The sequence below is a fragment of the Mirounga leonina genome, unplaced genomic scaffold (assembly GCF_011800145.1).
Source record: "Mirounga leonina isolate KUSES-001 unplaced genomic scaffold, KU_Mleo_1.0 Mir_54, whole genome shotgun sequence".
In the NCBI taxonomy this organism is placed as follows: Eukaryota; Metazoa; Chordata; class Mammalia; order Carnivora; family Phocidae; genus Mirounga; species Mirounga leonina.
In genome coordinates this window covers 2,910,846-2,922,773 of record NW_023270812.1, presented here as the reverse complement: position 1 = coordinate 2,922,773, position 11,928 = coordinate 2,910,846, and the positions used below count along the sequence as shown (strand labels likewise).

Below are 11,928 nucleotides of genomic sequence, written 5' to 3'. Positions count from 1 at the left end.
GAGGGACGGGCGCCCGGCCGGGCTCGGGAGGGTGCTCCCGGCGGCGCTGGGGCCCGCCGCCTCCCCGCCCGGGAAGGCGGCAGCGCCCGGCCCCGGACGCCCGTGACAGCGGGCCCGCGCCCGCCTCACCTCCTAGCGCCCGTGGCGGCGGCCCCGCGCTCCTCCGCGCCTCTCCGCCTCCGCCTCCAGCAACCCCGCCCGGCCGGCGCGACGCCTGCCAGCCCCGCCGGGGCCGGTGGCGCGGCCTGCCAACCCCCCCCGCCGCGTCTCGGCCGAGTCTCCGCCTCCCTCGGCCGCCGCCGCCGCCGCTGGGCCCGGCTCCGCGCCACGTGACCGCGCCACGTGACCCGGCGCGGCTGGCAGGCACCTCCCCGGCCGGCCTCGCGCCGTGGCGCGCGGGGGACCCGCGCCCCGGCGGTTGACGTCCGCCCCCGGTCGGGCTGGGCCCCCCCCGGGCACCCCGCCCCCCTCACCTGGCGCTCTGTCCCCGCCCGAGCCGCCGCCCGGCTGGCCACCTGCTGCCATTCACGAAACCCGCAACTCCACAGACCCGCCGGCGCCTCACGCTCACTCGAGCACACACTCACGCGTGCACACACGCACACGAGCACACACCGACCCTCACAAGCGCGCGCACTCACACGGGCACACACCAGCACTCGCGCGTGCACACGCCGTCTCGCAGTCCTCGCCTTGCGGGGCCACTTCACAGCCTGTTACAACAACGAGAAGGATTGAAGTAGCCCAGTCTGAACCCACCCCAACTTGAGAAATCCTTGCCACCGGGAAATGCAATGATGTGTGCGCTGGCGCAACTTCATTTGAGCCGGAAGTGGACATCACATTTTGTCTTAAGTTGATAAGCCGCTAGAAAGCACAGATTTGCTTGTGCTGTGAACCAGTGTAGCTTCCCACGAAGACAGTCATTCAAGTGCCTCTGATGGTGATCTCAGACCTCAGAATCTCTTTTTCAGTTGGTCTTACAGAGAAAAGACCAGAGAGCGTCGTTTTAACATCAAAGAAAAAGAACTCACAGTTTTTCTCCGCTATTAAATTGATGTCCCGCTAGGAAGGGAAACTGTGCATCCGTCCTTCATTTTCCGTCCTGTACAAAGAAATACCATCGCTGATTGTGTGATATGTGCACTTAAAAAAAATAGACAAGATCAGGGGCGCCTGGGTGGCTCAGTCAGTTAAGCCTGCAACACTTGATCTCAGCTCAGGTCTTGATCTCAGCGTCCATAGTTCAAGCCCCGTGTTGGGCTTCAGGCTGGGTTGGGTTTGGAGCCTACTTTAAAAAATTAATTTAAAAAAAGATCATCCTTTCTTGCTGAAAGCATAAATGCCCTATGTAGTTAAGTATAGCAGCCACTCTTTGCATGGGTTCTGCACTTTTTTCTATTTTGCCTATTTGCCAAATTTTTAAATCAGCTTCAGATTTAAGAATTCCCACTTCTGTGAATTTCTGATTGTCCGGAAAAAAGGGGGGGGCGGGGTTGGACAAGGCGTCCTTTAATCCTGAAATTCCATGCCTATGATTTCGCAAATGTTGGAAAGTGCTACTTAGACTTCTTTTAATTTTATAAAAGGTAACTTTTTAAATGACAGTATTTGCCTCCTGCATGTATGCGCATAATATAAAACATTTAATAGAAGTATTTATATCAGCATTATTTGATATTTTATAAGCATCCCTAAAATTAATTTTGAAAGCTTTAAGAAATAAAGATGTAGGGACGCCTGGCTGGCTCATTCGTTATCTGCCTTCGGCTCAGGTCATGATCTCAGTGTCCTGGGATGGAGCCCAGCATCTGGCTCCCTGCTCAGTGGGGAGCCTGTTGCTCCCCCTGCTTGTGCTCTCTCTCTGAAATAAATAAATAAAATCTTAAAAAAAAAAAAAGAAAGAAAGTTACATTTAGCTCTTAGAGTACCTTAAACATAAAATATAGCCTTCACTCAATTCAAGATAATGACTATTATGCTTCAACTGATGACTCAATATTACACCTAACATTGTGGGGAAACTAAAGGAATTATCCAGTAGTCCTTCCCACAAAATATACAACCTCTAAATAGAAGTACTTTAAAATATATACATAACGTATTTTTTAAAGTCTCTCTTTCACACACACACACTAACTGGGATCAGCAAGCAGGGCTTGGCACAAATCATGAAAAATCTGATCTTTACCATTAGACGTGTAAAAGTTAGCAGCAGAAGGGATTAAAGATGAAAATATGGGGCGCCTGGGTGGCTCAGTTGGTCAAGCGACTGCCTTCGGCGCAGGTCATGATCCTGGAGTCCCGGGATCGAGTCCCGCATCGGGCTCCCTGCTCGGCGGGGAGTCTCCTTCTCCCTCTGCCCTCTTCCCTCTCGTGCTCTCTGTCTCTCATTCTCTCTCTCTCAAATAAATAAATAAAATCTTTAAAAAATAAATAAAATAAAATAAAATAAAATAATAAGATGAAAATATGCAGTTGAAGAACTTCCTTGACCTAACAAACGCCATCTATAAAACAGTATAAAAATGATGTAACAAGTACCGTCAGGATGCAACAATACTTTCTTCTGCAAAATGAAAAAGCATTAACCTTGAAACCACTCTCCCAATACCGTAGTTTTCCCTGGGCCCACGTGTATAAACTCTTTTGTCCAAGCACTGTTGGGCGTGCATACAGCCAACTCTGCAAAACTGTGAAGGCCCTCAAGTCTATTTTCTGCCTCTGAGGCTTCCCACAGCGTCCGTGGCTACATGAATGGTCTTGGGAGCAAGCGTCTTCATTGAAGTCTTGCTTCTACCCCTTATGAACAAGTGACAACAAGAACAACATGCCCGACGCTGTTTCCTTAACCATACCTTCAAACAACAATATCTACCTCACAGGGCTGTTGAAGGAATTAAATGAAATAATTTATGTAAAGTACTGAGCGTAGCGCTTCCTGCATAATAGGTACCCAATCAAAAATAGCTCAGGTTTATTAAATGCTTACCACAGGACGAACACTGTACCTTGTTGGCCTTATTTTTACTATTGTCTTTGTTCCCTGTTACTCTTCATGGGAGCCCTCCATCCCCCACCTTACCCCCCCCCACCATGCAATTAGGGGTCTATTCTCTCTCTCTCTGCCCTGTCAGGATGAAAATAGTTTCCTTATAACATTTTAAATTTGAAGGTGCATTTACAGCAATCTATTTAATCTGTTGTGAATCTGCATTTTCAGCTTTTTTAAAAAAGATTTTATTTATCTATTTGAGAGAGAGAGAGAAAGAGAGAGCACACGCACCCATGCAAGCAGGGGGAGTGGCAGAGAGAGAGGGAGAAGCAGGCTCCCCACTGAGCAGGGAGACTGATGCAGGGACTCCATGCAGGGCTCGATTCCAGGACCCTGGGATCATGACCTGAGTTGAAGGCAGACACTTAACCGACTGAGCCACCCAGGCACCCCTGCATTTTGAACTTATTAAAAAAAGTTTTAAATTATGAAATGAAAATGATTGCTTCTTGTTTAGAAATCTGAGGCAACTGGGAGTCATTTGGAAGGAGATTGGCGATAAGAACCCTTCCATGGCCTTTGAGATCCTGCTGGGTCAATAATTCCCATTTTGTTGTGTTTCTTGGCTCATTTTGTGTGTTTTCTTGTGTTTGTATTTGTTGTGTTTAAATATTAGAAGATTTGGCAACACATTTGAAGAAATAAACCAATCTGCAATAATTGTTAAATGACAATTATTAAAAGAAAGTGTCTCATATGGCATTCATGATTTGACCCTATTAACTGGCTGTCCTTTACCTCTAGGTTCAAGTTTGAGAAAAACTTCTTACTACTCTGCTCAAGCTCCCAAAAGTTCTGAGAAATATGTGACCTTTCTTTAAAAGTTATGCAATTCTCACATCTGCCTTGGGTCACACTATAAGCTCTGAACTCAAACTGGATCTGACAAGCATCTTGATAACATTATGACAACCTGGTTGTGATAAAAATATCTTACACTCAACATTTGGCTGTGCACCTGTGAAGGAGCGTGGGGCTAGCACAGGGTCTGAGCACCAGTGGACTACTCTAAGGCTGAGCCCGAAGGTAGAAGGGATCAAAAGTCACAACTGGGTCCCTGGGTTGGTCTCTGCCCTTCTCTCCTCACCTTCTCTGCACACCCCCTGCCCATCACATTACTGAAAGACATTTAGATACTGACAATCCAAAACTCTTCTCCTTAGAGACATCTTTCCTGCCTCCCTATCACCCAGAATCTCTGGTCACATCTTCCCTCCCTCCAGACCACAACATAATTCTGAGCCCAAAGTTTCTGCTAGCTCAAGCCCTTCAACCACCAAGACATTCAGCATGGGTGTCGGGAAACTGGATCCTAGATATAGAGAGCCAGAAAGTGTCCACAGCGAAGGAGCTAGAGCTTTTGGAGAATAAGATCAAGCCTTTTGTCTTTTAATATGTCCTGAGAACCAAAAATACTAGAGCCAGCTTAGGCTTCATTATGGAAATACAGCATTCAGAATAAGGAAGGAAATGCCCATGGTCCCCTGTACTCTAGTTAGGATCGCTGACCACATCCAGACTGTCTCCTTCAGGTCTGCCTACTACCACAGTCATGTTTAAGAAGGACATTGATAAGCTGCAGCTAATCTGTGAAGGGTGACAAGCATGGGGAGGACTCTAGAAGTTCTATTACAGTTTTATAAATAGCTGTTGAAGAAAATAAGAATGTTTAACCTGAAAAAAAAAAAAACGGAAGATGATACTGGTGAACTTTGTATGTTTTTAAATTCCTTTTTAATTATTTATTAAGCTCCTTACTTTGGACCAAACACATTCCAAATCAAGAGCCAGTGTTTGTGGTTTACAGGAGGGGGATTTGGTTCAGATAAGGAAGGGCCTTGTACTAGGGTGGTCCATCAGGGGAGTGGGAGCCTTGTAAAGTGGCCTTGAGTGGACCCGTGCCTCTCTGTTCATCTGGTGAGCCTCACTGGACACACAGAAGTGACTGCACCAGCAGTCTTCACGCGGAGAGCCTCTCCTCCGCTACCTGTGTCCTCTTCCCAATCCTGCCGCATGCCTCCCGAGCGAAGGTAACCCCCGGGCCAATGTCTAGGACCGAAAGTATTACTCTACTCACCCTGCAAAAGAAAAAGATGGGAAACAGAGAAAAAACTCTTTAAAAAAGAGAGTGAGCCTTCATAATCACCTCCTTCCCCACCCCAGGAGTGCGAGGAGGTGAGCAGGCTGCCATGCTTGGTCCACAATTGAAGACTCATTCTCCTTCCTTCCAATCATGTCATCATGGAGGTGGTCCTTTTTGCAGCCCTGAGCTCTGACCAGACCCTGAGTAGGGTACAAACTTCTCTTTAAGTGGAGTAGTCAATGGTCTTCCAAAGGGCAGGGAAGCGGCCTCGCCTAAGCAACTGTAAAGGCAGGTAGGCACCATTGACCTGGGCGAACGTTTTTGTTTCGGTTTGTTTCATTTTTTTTTTTTAAGATTTTATTTATTTATTTGACAGAGAGAGACACAGTGAGAGAGGGAACACAAGCAGGGGGAGTGGGAGAGGGAGAAGCAGGCTTCCTGCGGAGCAGGGAGCCCGATGCGGGGCTCGATCCCAGGACCCTGGGATCATGACCTGAGCCGAAGGCAGACGCTCAACGCACTGAGCCACCCAGCACCCGGTTTGTTTCATTTTTCTGGCAATGTCCTAAAAGTGCCTCAACTCTGGATATGCAGAATTGGTCTCTGGGAAGGGGGAGTGGCTCGTACAGGTGACCTATAACCTTCCTCCATAAGGCTCAACGGTAAGGCCTGACCGGCGGGCCCCACACCGAGAGGCCTCTGACAGGAAGGCAAAGGGAGAGCAGAGCAGAGAGCGCCCACGGCCTGCACCCGGGGCTGGCCGGGGGAAGCTGGCATGGGCGTCCCGGGGCTGTGCACCAGTTTTGACCCAAACCTCAGGAGGCTGATGGCCTTCTGGGAAGCTGCTGGGAATGAGAGCCACGGAGATGGCAGCGGTGGGCTGTGATGTTTGGGGACGGAGGACGGTTGGGGAATAAGGCTTGTAGCGAAAGCCGAATGCGGGGAACTGACTTCACTCCCATTTCAAACTCCTGAAACATGTGGGTCTTGTTCTGTTACAGATAACCTGTTCCTTATATCTTGGTTTTGGTTTTGGTTTGTTTGCTTTAACCACCACATGGAAGATCCAGTCAGAACTTCTGAAGAACAGATGTGCTCCCAGGGTCTGGGGTGTGGTTCGTAGCACCACTTGGTGACTGGCGGAGCTTGGGCGCATCCCTCCATCTCTGGCCTCCATTCCTCAGACTCTACAGTGCGGGGGCGGGGGGGGGTGTACTGTCCTTTCCAGCTCCGAAGTTCTCTTAGCTCTTTCGATGAAATCCACTGATAGAAATATAAAGGGCCCTTTCCTATCCTGTGGCTTCTTTATGGTTTGGAATATTTGTGCCAACCTCCTATAAGGAATATTTCATTTTGCTAAGCCCTGTGAAAGTGAAGAACGAGGTTACCTGCAAGGGGATCTGGAGCTTGGCCGCACGCAGTTTTAGACCTCAGTAGACCTCTTAAAATGTAGGTAGGAAAATGAGTTTTCAAAGGGGTAAACTCGCCCAGCTACATTTACTTTCTCCACATCCGATTCATCTAATTGACACTTCTCAAGCTAGGAAGGCGCTAGAAGAAGAGAGAGATGGGGCATTTCAAAATTACCTTTTTATCTCCACCCAATCCTTCCTTTTTCCGTCCCTTCTCCCTTGCCTTCCTTTTTCTTCCCTTGACCATGAATTGAAGATATACTTGGTAACCAGTAAAAAGTCACTAACAGGACCGGTGTTCAGGTATTTCTCTGTTTTGGACGAATCGACCATGAATTCTCTGAGAATATAAGTACAGCAAACACCGTTGTTTGTACCAACAGCCATCTCCCCTCTTGCGTGTTACTGAACCCCAATTTATTAAGCTATCCATGCCCTCCGCAACCCAGCATGTTCCAGGAAGCCTGGCCACCCCCCAAATCCCTGACTGGTCTGTGTCAGTGGGTCTCACAGTGGGTGCTGGACCGTGACAAGCAGCTGCGCCACCACAAGGGAATTGTTAGAAATGCACATTCTCAGGTTCCACCCCAAACTTCTTGAATCAGAAACCCTAGAGTTGGGAGCTTAGCAATCTGTTTTAACAGATTCTATTGCACATGATTCTGATGCACGTGAAAAAATCCTTGGCATAAGTCGACCCTGCCAATTCGATTCTCTTTCCTTAGAAATAGGCAAGCGATCCTGTGCTGGTTAATTAAGCACAAGGCGTAGTCAGCTAGGGGGAAGCCTTTTGGAAACAGCTTCTTAGCTCTTAAAAAGAAACATAAGGACCCCCCTTCTCAGGGGATCTGTGGGGTCTGTTTTCATAATAATACCAAGATGTCATTTGCATGTACACCCACACTGTTTCATTAATGTGCACTGGTCTTTCCCAGAGGTTACATGTTGTGTGATATCATAGCCAACCGAGTGCAGAAGCAGATACGAGAACCCACTTGTTCTCTATTAAGCCAGACATTACAGAGCCTTGTAACAAATATAAAACAATGCCTTTCTTCTCACTACATTTGTTTTGGAAAACAGTGGGTGTTTTTTTTTTTTTTCCATAAAAATGTGTGATTTATGTTGGCACATAAAGGTTTATTTGTATTATAAATAAATAAATATGTTTAAATTTTCTCAATTTTAATTTATAAAATTGGTAAACATCAGTAGACATAACCCACATTAAAAAAAAAAAAGGCAATCTCTCTGAGGTCCTTAATTTTTTTTTTAAGATTTTATTTATTTATTTGACAGAGAGAGGGAGAGCACAAGCAGGGGGAGTGGCAGGCGGAGGGAGAGGGAGAAGCAGGCTCCCCGCAGCGCGGGGGGAGCCCGACGTGGGGCTCAATCTCAGGACTCCAGGATCATGCCCTGAGCCAAAGGCAGTGGCTTAACCAACCGACCCACCCAGGCGCCCTAAATTTTTAAGAGTGTAAAGCCAAGAAGTCCTGAGGAAGTCTGGGAGCAGCTTCTCCCGGCCAGATTGCGGTGCCTGGGGCTTGTTGCTGCCATCTTGTGACCATGAGAGGGACCAGGGCAGGCAGCCGGAGGGTGGGGCCCAGAGAACCAGCTCATGAGGGTTATTGGACCCTCTGAAGACCCAACCCCGGTGTGAACCCTACACACCTTCACTACCTTGAAGCTTCTTATTCTCAGAGATGATAAATCCTCTTTTTGCTTAAGCAGTTTTAGGTCGAGTTTCCTTTTACGATCTGAAAAATCTTCCCAACCGTTGTAATTTACATTTAGCTCTGAGGACCTCGATGACTTTTTACACTCGTTTGGTTTCTGTTTCCATAAACAAGATTCATGACACAAGTAAATGAAGTTAACAGAAATCATCAGTTCTCTAAAAACACAGATGCCAAAAACCAGGCAAAACATAATGAAAATATACTAGAATCGATGCACATTTAGGAAAGTAAATCTTTTGATTAAGACTTAATACTTCTTAAGTGCTTAATACTTTGGAATTCTTTTTTTTTTTTAAGATTTTATTTATTTATTTGACAGACACAGCGAGAGAGGGAACACAAGCAGGGGGAGTGGGAGAGGGAGAAGCAGGCTTCCTGCACAGCGGTGAGCCTGATGCGGGACTCGATCCCAGGACCCTGGGAACATGACCTGAGCCGAAGGCAGACGCTTAACGACTGAGCCACCAAGGCGCCCTGGAATTCCTATTTTTTAAAAGATTTTATTCATTTTATTTTATTGAGAGAGAGAGAGAGTGTGCACGAGTGGGGGGAGGGGCAGAGGCAGTGGGAGAGAATCTCAAGCAGACTCCACGCTGAGCACAGAGCCCAACGTGGGGCTCGATCTCATGATCCTGAGCCAAAATCAAGAGTCAACGCTTAACTGACAGAGCCACCCATATGCCTCTGTAATTCCAATTTTGTATGCATGTTAATTTTGTGTTGTTATGTTAATGCTAGCCATTTTTAGTTTAACTCAGTAAAAAACTTAGATCTTTTAACTGCAAATACTGAGAATCATAATCTGATGAAAGTGATGTTTACCAATAGGAACAATGGTGACAAATATCAAATTATACCTAATTAAGCATTGCTCCAAAGAGAATTACTTATTAGAAACTTAGTCACTTGTTATATTAAAAAAAAAAAAAAAACAGGTAGAGGAAGACCATCTCTGAAAGACTTAAATATTTAAGTACTATTTAAGAATCGGACTACAGGGGTACCTGGGCAACTCAGGTGGTTAAGCATCTGCCTTCAGCTCAGGTCATGATCCCAGAGTTCTATGAGCGAGCCCCTGCTCAGCGGGGAGTCTGCTTCTCCCTCTCCCTTTGCCCCTCCCCCAGCTTGTGCTCTCTCTCTCTCTCTCTCTCTCTCCCGCTCACTCTCTCTCTCTCAAATACATAAATAAAATATTTTAAAAAAAGAGTCAGACTACAGAAGAGATCAGTCCCAGCAATGACTGACCTACACTGTAATAATCTTACAGCTGCAAAATAATGCAAGAGTTTTAGCTCTTGTGAGGCAGAGATGGGTAATCATCTGCCCAAAGTCCTTCCATCAGATAGAGTTTTAACTAGGAAGTCTCTAGGGACTTCAGCTAGGGACAATATTTCCTAACCTCCTCCCCTCCTTGCTCCATCCTAGGTGAGGCCATATGACCAATGCTTGCCAGCAGAGTATGAGAAGAAGTCATGCATGTTGCTTCTGGTCAAGGCACTTAAATGACTGTGCTTTGCCATCCTCTGCCAGCTAGATGCAAAGAGCTTGAGGCCCCAGGAAACAGAGCCACCAGATGTACAGGGCCTGGATTTCTGAATCAGTCCTAATGGAGAGCTGACTGCCAACAAGAAATGCCTACATGAGACTGCTAAAACAAGTTTCATTTTGTTAAGCCTCTGAAAAATACAGCTCATGTTAACATAGATTCTAAGCTATTTTAAAGCGTTGAAGCTCTAAGTAGGCATCAGAAAAGTTTTTGACCTTAGGAGAAAAAAGAACAATCTCATGTTTACTATTGTATCTCCATCTTTAGTACCTAGAACAGTGGCAGGTAGTGGTTAATCTGTGATGACTAATTGAATGAATGAATAAATAAATCAATAGATGGATAATAGATAAATAAATTAGGTATTCATGTGAAAGCTACAATAGTTTAGAATAAAATAATACTGAATTTGTCCCAAACATTTGTGGGAAATGTTCATATGTTAACTAGTATTTATTTCTGGCAATTACTTGGTGAGAGAAGGACCTATGAAAGAGATAGTTTAGCTTGGAAAGATAATTGGACTAATTTTGTCTTGATATTCTCTGATCTATTAAATAAAGTGATTAGAATACCAATTAAGGATTCTATATTTAGTTATTTTAATAATGAGTACATTTTTAGGTTTTTAAATTATTATTTTAAGAAGTAAAAATAGATGACATAAGAAATCCGTATCTCTAAATGGTTTTCAGATTACATACCAAAGTGATCATTCTAAATTAAGTACATATAATTATAGGCAAGGTACCCTACAAGAAATTATCAGCTTCTGGAATTCTGACCTTGCAACTCTAAACACATACAGTGATAATAATGAATATCAGTTGGTAAAACAGTGAGAAAAATATTTGTTTTTGATGTTAGTTTTAAGAAAAACTTAGATCCTATATGAAAAATTTCAGGGAATGAGAAAGAAAATATACAGTTGACATTCATTCATTTCTCTAAAGTAGAATCCTAAATATTAGTTTTATTTGTCTTAATAAGACTAAAAGATGGAGTAGGGAGTTGCCTTGGAAAAATAAGACAACACAAAGTCTGCAGGTTAAATAGTTTTCCTAGAAATAATTCTTTTTAAAATATACAAATATGGGGCACCTGGGTGGCTCAGTTGGTTAAGCGTCTGAGTCTTCATTTCGGCTCAGGTCATGATCTCAGGGTGATGTGATGGAGCCCTGCTGTCGGGCTCTGTGCTGAACATGGAGCCTACTTGAGATTCTCTCTCTCCTTCTCTCTCTGCCCCTCCCTACTCATGTGTTCTCTCTCTCAAGAAAAAAAAAGTTAAAATATACAAATACACATTTGTGATATGTAAATAAACATATATGTATGTATTTGTCTTAAATGGTACATGTTTTCTGTTAACTTTCCCCAATCTCCTGAGCAACAGAAGAGATGCCATGGAGTAGACTAGTTGCCTAGTAACCTGAAATTAGTGAGACATGTCCCCTTTCATTGATTTGATTTTAAATCAAGCTCTTCAAGGGCAACTACGAGATGAATGACAAAAATATAAAACTCATAATGCTAGCACCATGCAGTGAGCTTTAGGAGCAAAGCTGTATATGTAGTCCACATATTAGGAGATTGAGGTTGGTTTGGAAAATATTAATTTTAGTTTGGAGTATTCTATCTTTTCCCTGCAATGATTAAATTTATTTAAATGGCTCCTACAGGGGCGCCTAGGTGGCTCAGTCGTTAAGCGTCTGCCTTTGCCTCAGGTCATGGTCCCAGGGTCCTGGGATCAAGCCCCGCATCGGGCTCCCTGCTCTGTGGGAAGCCTGCTTCTCCCTCTCCCATTCTCCCTGCTTGTATTCCCTGTCTCGCTGTATCTCTTGCTGTCAAATAAATAAATCTTTAAATAAATAAATAAAATAAAATGGCTCCTACTGGGGCACCTGGCTGGCTTCGTTGGAAAAGCATGTGACTCTTGATCTTAGGGTCATTAAGTTGGAGCGTCACATTGGGTGTAGAGATTACTAAAACAAAATAATAAACTTTTAAAAATAAATAAATAATAAAATGGCTCCTACTAAAGTGGTAACTATTTGAAGAGATGGATATGTGAATTAGCTCAAATGTGGTGATTA

The 11,928-nt window shown here is 44.8% G+C and overlaps 1 protein-coding gene across 2 annotated transcripts in view; it reads right to left on the bottom strand.

Annotated features, from left to right (window-relative positions):
* LOC118001793 (tubby-related protein 4) overlaps positions 1-204 on the bottom strand; it is a 238,822-nt gene extending 238,618 nt beyond the window's left edge. The window contains exon 1 of one of the 2 annotated variants that reach the window (XM_034991941.1): positions 130-204. The gene's annotated coding sequence lies outside the window, so the exon portion shown is untranslated. The remainder of the gene's footprint in view (positions 1-129) is intronic. The other variant, XM_034991940.1, reaches the window with a different exon arrangement.
* Positions 205-11,928: the final 11,724 nt, after the last annotated feature.